Below are 7,269 nucleotides of genomic sequence, written 5' to 3'. Positions count from 1 at the left end.
CAAGACAGGGTTTCTCTGTGTAGCTCTGGCTGTCCTGGAACTCTCTCTGTAGACCAGGTTGGTCTTGAACTCACGGATCCACCTGCCTCTTGTCTCTCCAGTGCTGTGAGTAAAGGTGTGTTCTACCACAGCCAGCTGAAACGGGGCTTAATGTCTAACGTGGTTCAGGTTGGCATCTAAGTTGTTGACAAGTAGCCAAGGATAATCTTGAACTTTGGATCCTCTTGTCTCTACCCCCCACAGGAAGTTCTGGGATTGCTGGGGTACACCACCACACCCTGTTTTCTGTGGTTCTGGGGATAGGACAAGAACTTCATGTATTTCAAACACTGTGCCTACTGAGCCATGTCCCCAGACCTTTTACCCAGTTTAAACACAAGGGAAGCTAACCATGACCTGGTTTTAATCTTCTGGTTCTCTGCAGAATGCTGTGGCATAACCACAGAGAACTCTGCCACAAACTCCAGGACATTCTGGCATGGAGGACAAGGTGAAACCAGCCTGAGTTCATGTCTGGTGTGCTAAATAATTTTATGTCAACTTGACACAGGCTAAAGTCATCTGAGAGGAGGGAACCCCAGTTCAGAAAATGCCTCCAGCAGATGCTGTAAGCAAGCCTGCAGGACATTTTCTTAATTACTGATTGATGTGGGAGGGCCCAGCCCATTGAGTGGTGTCATCCCTAGACTGGTAGTCCTGAGTTCTCATAAGAAAGCAGGATGAAACAAGCCAGTAAGCAGCATCCTCCATGGCCTCTGCATCAGCCGCTGCCTCTGGGTTCCTACCCTGCTTGGATTCCTGTCCTGGCTTCCTTCAGTGAGGAACAGGGTGATGTGGGAATGTAACCCTTTCCTCCACAAGCTACTTTGGTTGTGGTGTTTCGCCACAACAATCATAACCGTAACTGGAATACCTGACATCTACTCTCTGACTTTATAACTGTCCAAACAGGCAGTGGGTACCCCTCCCCATCACTGATTCTCCAGAAGTAGAGATTCTATAGCTCCACAGATGTTGCTCAGTGAGTTGCATGTAGGGCTTTAAGTTGTGTGTGCCTAAGTCAGGGTGAATCATCTTTTCAGGATGAGTTACTGGTGTGTGCAGGTGCTGTACTGCTCATAAAATACCACTTTTGTTGTTTTTTTTTTTGCACATCACTGGGATCATGGGTTAGATTTTAAAGATTTGCATTGCTCCAAAGATTTTGGGGCTAGGGATGGTGGTGACTTTATAATGTCAGCACCCAGGAAGCAGAGCCAGAAGGATCTCTCAGTGAGTGGGAGGGCAGCCTGATTTACATAGTGAGTTCCAGGCTAGACCTAGAGGGAGCTAGAATTCTAGGCTACAGAGTGAGACTCTGTCTTTTTTCATTTTCTTTTTCTCTCTCTTTCTTTCTTTCTTTCTTTCTTTCTTTCTTTCTTTCTTTCCTTTTTTCTTTCTTTCTTTTTTTGAGACAGGGTTTCTCTGTATAACCCTGGCTGTCCTGGAACTCACTCTGTAGACCAGGCTGGCCTCAAACTTAGAAATCTGCCTGCCTCTGCCTCCCAAGTGCTGGGATCAAAGGTGTGCACCACCACCGCCCTGTGAGACTCTGTCTTAAAAACAAAACAAAACAAAACAAACAAACAAACAAAAAACGGAAGAGAGAGAACCAATTCCATAAGAGTTTCTTTTGAACTATAAAGGCACACCATGGCATGTGCCCCCATCCCTACTGGGTCTGGGGTTGTGCTCAGTGGTAGAATGCTTGATTAACGTGTGCCATTAGTGCCTGGCCTTCATCCCTAAGACATCAGTATAAAAAGAACTTTGGAGAATGGGTATCATGGTTTCCAGAGTCCTGTCTACTGGGAGCCTGGGAATTCATCATCTAGAGTGAAGCATGTCTTGCATCTGTCTGTCCTGACTGCCAGCTCCCTAGTAACAGATACACTCTTCTGGGAGCTTGGGAGTACTGGGGACACCCCTGCATTGGTTCAAAGGATAACTTGTGAAGGTTACGATTAGAGACCCAGAACTCTACTTCTGACAGCCTATGCCTGCTGTTCCCTCTCTCCAGGTCTTCAAGGAGCCCCACTTTGCTCTCCCCAGTGACTGATGATCTTTGGCACAAGTGAGACATTTATGGACTTGGTTATGGGATGGCACCTGGAGACCAGTATGGGGCCTTGTTAGGGCTTCTGCTCTTGTCAGGGGGTGTTTAGAATGGAGTTAAGTTTATCAGAGGAAGACAGTAGGATGTGGAGGGTCCTGGTGCTGGCAGTTCCCCTGGGATACGTCTCAGATGCTCAAATGCCCCTCCTCCATAGAAACACAAGCCATCCTAGGCTTGGAAGAAATTTGAGGCAATTGCATCTCCAGTCCTGCTATGTTTCTTGTTCCACTATCTGCTCCTCAGTCTGCCCTGTTTCTGCTGAAGGGTTCTCTATTCAAACACATGAGCTCTCTGGCGGCCATACTGTTTCCAATCCCATCTTTGTCAGGCAGATGATGTTGCTTGGTTTTTGTTTGTTTGCTTGCTTGTTTTGAGACAAAGTGTTACTATATAGCTCTAACCAGCCTGGAACTTGCTACATAGACTGGGGGTATCCCAGGGCTGAAATTTAAGGTGGGTGCTACCACGCCCAGCCAGAAAATGTTTCTTGTGGGAACTGTTTCTGATGTGGCATCTCTCTGTACTTCAACAAAGACACCAGGGTGAGTTAACTTGGGGTTGAATTGCCTGACCCTGCTTCCCTCTTCCATCTCCTTTCACAGGAGGGGGAGTACCCCTGGAATGGCTCCTCTAAGCTCCTGTTTGCAGCTACATAGCAAGCTTGAGGTCAGTCAGCCTAGGATAGGAATCTTGCCTCCAACAAAGAAAAAAATGTTAAGCACACCATATCCCTGCACATCCCAAACCAAAACGAGCTCTGGGCAAGCTTCACTAAGCACAGTGAAAGAAGTCTGGGCAAATCTCATAACTACTCTAAACCTCTATTCCTCTTCCTGTAACATGCTAGGAATTGTAAGACTCAAAGGAGGTTTACAGAAACAGTAATATTGTTGCTTCCACTGAGGGGAAGGGAAAGACAGGGAGCGGGTCAGGGTAGACTGGGTGTGGGAGGTTCTGCAGCCTTCTGTTCTCCTGGGGTGATCAATGGGGGATCCGGACTGTTTTGACAGTTCCAGGTTAGCCTAAAGGGGCCATTGTCTTGGTAAATAAATTTTGGCTTCCCTCTTGGTGGTTCTGCCTGTGTTTATTGTGCTCATAACTAGCCCTGAGTAACCCTAGACACGCACACCCTGCACATATAACACACACACACACACCCTGCTCTCACACACACCCTACACACACACACACACACACACACATATCTTGTACATATGACATACACACACCCTGCACACGCACACGCCTGTTCATAAACACACCCTGCACACATAACACCCTAAACACTCCACACACACACACCCTGCACACACAACACACAACACCTTGCACACATAACACACACATACACCCCTTACACATGATACACAACACTTTGAACACGTAGCACACACACACATGCCCTGCACACATAAGACACACACACCCTGCTTACACACACACTTGTGTGTGTGTGTATGTGTATAAGTGGAGTTTTTTTGCTTAGTTGGTTTTTGGCTTTTCAAGACAATGTTTCTATGTATAACTTTGGCCATCCTGGAACTTTCTGTGTAGACCAGGCTGGCCTTGAACACAGATATCTGCCTGTCTCTGCCTCCTGAGTGCTAGGATTAACGGCATACACCACCACCACCCAATGTTTATTAGTGTTCTGTTGCATGTATGTTTTGTGCACCACATGTATGCCTGGTGCTCACTGAAGTCAGAGGAGGACATCTAATCCTCTGGGGCTGGAGCTGACAGATGTAAGTGGCCATGTGGGTGCTGAGAATCAAACATGGGACACAAGAACACAAGAACGACAAGCACTCCTAACTGCTGCGCCATCTGATAGCCCCCTGACGCTACCATTCTTAAGTAGTTCCAGTACAGCTGCTGTGATTATCAGGGACCAGCAACATGTACTAGGGGCTTAACGCAGCACCCAGCACAGATATAGCATCTAAAAAATCCTCCTCATCCACTCCACCCTCATCAAGATCCTCCTACCCTCACCCTAGCAAGGGAGGAAGCCAGATGCTGAATGCCGGGCCATGATAAGGCAAGGGTTGTCAAAACTGGACCCAGGAAGACTGTCCCCTAGCAGCAAGTACTTGGCTACCTTCCAGTGACCTTGCAGGATCTGTCCCTAGGCCACAGCTATAGAGGAAGGTCTGGGATGGGACCAGCAAAGGAGGAGGCCAGACAAAACAGGCAGATCCTGGCCAAATGGGCTGGTACAAGGATGTTAGAATGAACTGTTGCCAGGGACCATCCATGCCCATGGCTACTATTGGAGGAAGCTTCTGTTCTTTTCAAGGGTCAAGGAGGTCTGGGTGTATAACCCCTCCTACCTCTGTTATATTACTCCAGCTGATATAGTAGCCAGTGGGGATGCAAAGGCAGGCTGCATGGTGAATCTCTCTCCTGTGATTATCAGGCATGAAAGGGGGACAGGCTTATTTTCCAGAGCCCAGCCCAGCTCCAGAAATGCAGGGACTTCCCAGCCACTTGCTCTGTCTCCAAACAAAGTCCTTGCCCTGGAGCCAGCTCTGCCTCCAGTCTGGCCAGCAGGACCCAGCAGAACGCAGGGAGAAGCTACGGCCTGCAGTCTCCCATTAACCCCTAGCCTCTTGACCAAGGACGGATGGGTGTGTGCATCACACCTACCGGGTGTCAGGCTCTGGGACCACACTGAAAGGAGACCCAGCTCCCATGGAGGGAAAAGAGATTCTCACACCAAGCCTGGGATCATGAGAGACACAGAGGCCAAGAAGAGCAGGAAGGGGACACTTGATCTTAGCCTGAAGAGATAGGCAAACTCAGTCGGAACACAGGGCTGACAGACAACATGGATGAAGGGATGGACAGTAGCAAAAGCTCAAAGCAAGTCAGGGGACAGAGACACTTATGCTTTCCATTGCTACTGAATTCTAGGAAGTAGACAGTGGGGGGTGTAGTAAAAGACAGAGGAGGAGACTGGGCCAACGGAGGTTTCTGTGGTTAATTTAGTGGCTACACTCGGAGCCAAGAAGACAGAAGAGGAGGCGTCATCTTCATTTAGTGAGGCAAGAAGGGTCTGAGTAAGCTCCCCAGGATTACAGAAACTGCTGAGCTGGCTTCCTGCATAAGGCTGCGACCAGAGGATGCAGGAACAGAGATGGGGAAACCAGAATGGTTAAAGCTGGGTTTGTGCGCCAGGCAGGAGCAGGGTCCTGAACAGGGCAGGGGAGGGGAAGGCTCCCATCTTCACTGTTGCCTCATGGCAAGAAAACACAGGCTGTAGCTCAAACAAAAACAGTTTGGGAGCCCTCCCCCCCCCAACCTACTGAGCGAAGGCTGCATCTCCAGAAGCTGCCCTGTTGCCCTGTGTGCCACATCACTGACTCCTGGGTCAGCCTCATGCCACAGAGGATGGATGGGAGAGGGATGAGGGAGTAAAACACAGGTTTAGGGCTTGGCAAGCCAATCTGCCAGAAGAAGGGAAATGACTCGGCTTATACCTGGCACCATGGACCAAGTAGTCTTGGGGACAAGACAGAGGTCCACAGCTGGGACAAGTGCCTCGGACACCTCCAATGCACTTCCCGTATTGGTAACACCTATATGGTCACAACACCTTGCTCATGCAGGGCAAGACGTCGCTGTCAGCGTGGCTGGTTGTATGCACAGGCAGGGGACGTGTGTGAATGTGAGGATCTGACATCGAAGTGAAGAGAATAGGGTTCCCGGCAGTGGCAAGGTCTCTAGGCCTGGACTTTGTGACAGGCTGTGGGCCTCTGCCCCCCACCCCACCCAGGGATTGTAGAGTCCCTCTCCTGTCACCACCAGCACCATGTAGGTACCTAGGAGGGTTCTCTCATCCCTACAGGTAGATCCTATTGTCCCTGTTTTATGACGGAGACACTAAGGCTTAGACCTACACTCCTTTGTGTAAGACTGCTTACTTCCAGAACCCCAAGCCCAGAGTGACAGCAACGAACCAGTTGAGAACATCTTGTCTGCTACCAGACCGGGGTGATGGACTAGAAGGACAACCAGCAGCCATAAGGGTCACTGCCTGAAAGAGTAAGGCCAAGAGAGTACCCAGCTGAGATGTTCAAACAAAACTTGTTAGGGAAACCCTGGCACACACACCTTAAGCTCTGAGCACTTGGGTCTGATGGAGAAAGCCTCGTGGTGGGAAAGGACCAAGCCATCCCGGAGAAGGGAGCCAGGTGGCCTCGAGGCAGTAAAGTAAACATTAGTCTAGCCCAGGGTGGGAAAATGTGAGGCCAGGGTATGCCAGCTTAGCGTTCCGAACACACCCAGACACGTTGGGGGGGGCGGGGAGGAGGGCGTCGAAAGGGACAGAGGCACCCTGGTCAGCTTTGCCCCCACTCAGGGAGCCTCTGGAGACTTCTTCCAAAGGTGATGGACCAGTCTCCGAACTGAGATACTCCCAGAGTCAGAGACAAAAAGATACCGAATCTCAAAGGTAGAAGGCTAGTGTGGAGGACCGGGTACACCGAGAGGACAGCAAGGGCGCACGCGAGGCAGAGTGCCACAAAGCTCGAAAAAGTGAGTGTCCAGTCCGGTGCCAGGGAGCAGATCAGGCGGCGGGACACAGAGTCGTGGGCCAAGGGAACACAAGGTGCGAAGTGGAGACATGAGTTAGACGGACAGACAGGCAGACAGGCAGACGCGCGGGTCGAAGGAGAAAGAGGAAAGCAGAGCATCCTCCCTTCGAGCAGGTTGCTGACCGCGGTCAGGACGCTCCACCAGGTGAGCGATGGGCGGGGCCGGGGGGCGGGCCGAGCCGAGCCTTACCTGTCGGGCGGACGGGGAGGGGACGGAGGGCGCAGGGCCGAGCGCCTGCGGGAGCCGAGCGCAGCCGAGGGCGGAGGGAGAGATGCACGGGTGGCGGGAGGCTGATCGCGCTGTGAAGGAGGGAGTGAGCGAGGGGCGGGGACGACGCGCGGGGAGGGGACGTAGGAGGGGCCGCTGGGCTCCGCGACCTCCCGCCGAGGGCCAGCCCCTGGCCGGGCCGAGCCCCGTGCGCTGCGGGCGCTGCGCCCTAGCCAGCTGCGCTCGCCGATCGCCGCCCGCTCCCCCGAGGCCTTGGCGCCGCCGCCAGGGCGCGGGGCAGACAAAGG

General features: G+C 51.6%; 1 protein-coding gene across 1 annotated transcript in view; it reads right to left on the bottom strand.

Moving 5' to 3' along the window:
• Nucleotides 1–7,006, bottom strand: part of Draxin (dorsal inhibitory axon guidance protein) — a 28,350-nt gene extending 21,344 nt beyond the window's left edge. The window contains exon 1 of the mRNA XM_028757912.1: nucleotides 6,944–7,006. The gene's annotated coding sequence lies outside the window, so the exon portion shown is untranslated. The remainder of the gene's footprint in view (nucleotides 1–6,943) is intronic.
• Between the last annotated feature and the right edge of the window lie 263 nt (nucleotides 7,007–7,269).

This window comes from Grammomys surdaster, unplaced genomic scaffold (genome assembly GCF_004785775.1).
Source record: "Grammomys surdaster isolate TR1022 unplaced genomic scaffold, NIH_TR_1.0 126185, whole genome shotgun sequence".
Lineage (NCBI taxonomy): Eukaryota > Metazoa > Chordata > Mammalia > Rodentia > Muridae > Grammomys > Grammomys surdaster.
The sequence above is the reverse complement of the archived record's forward strand: the minus strand, read 5'-3'. Positions and strand labels throughout refer to the sequence as shown.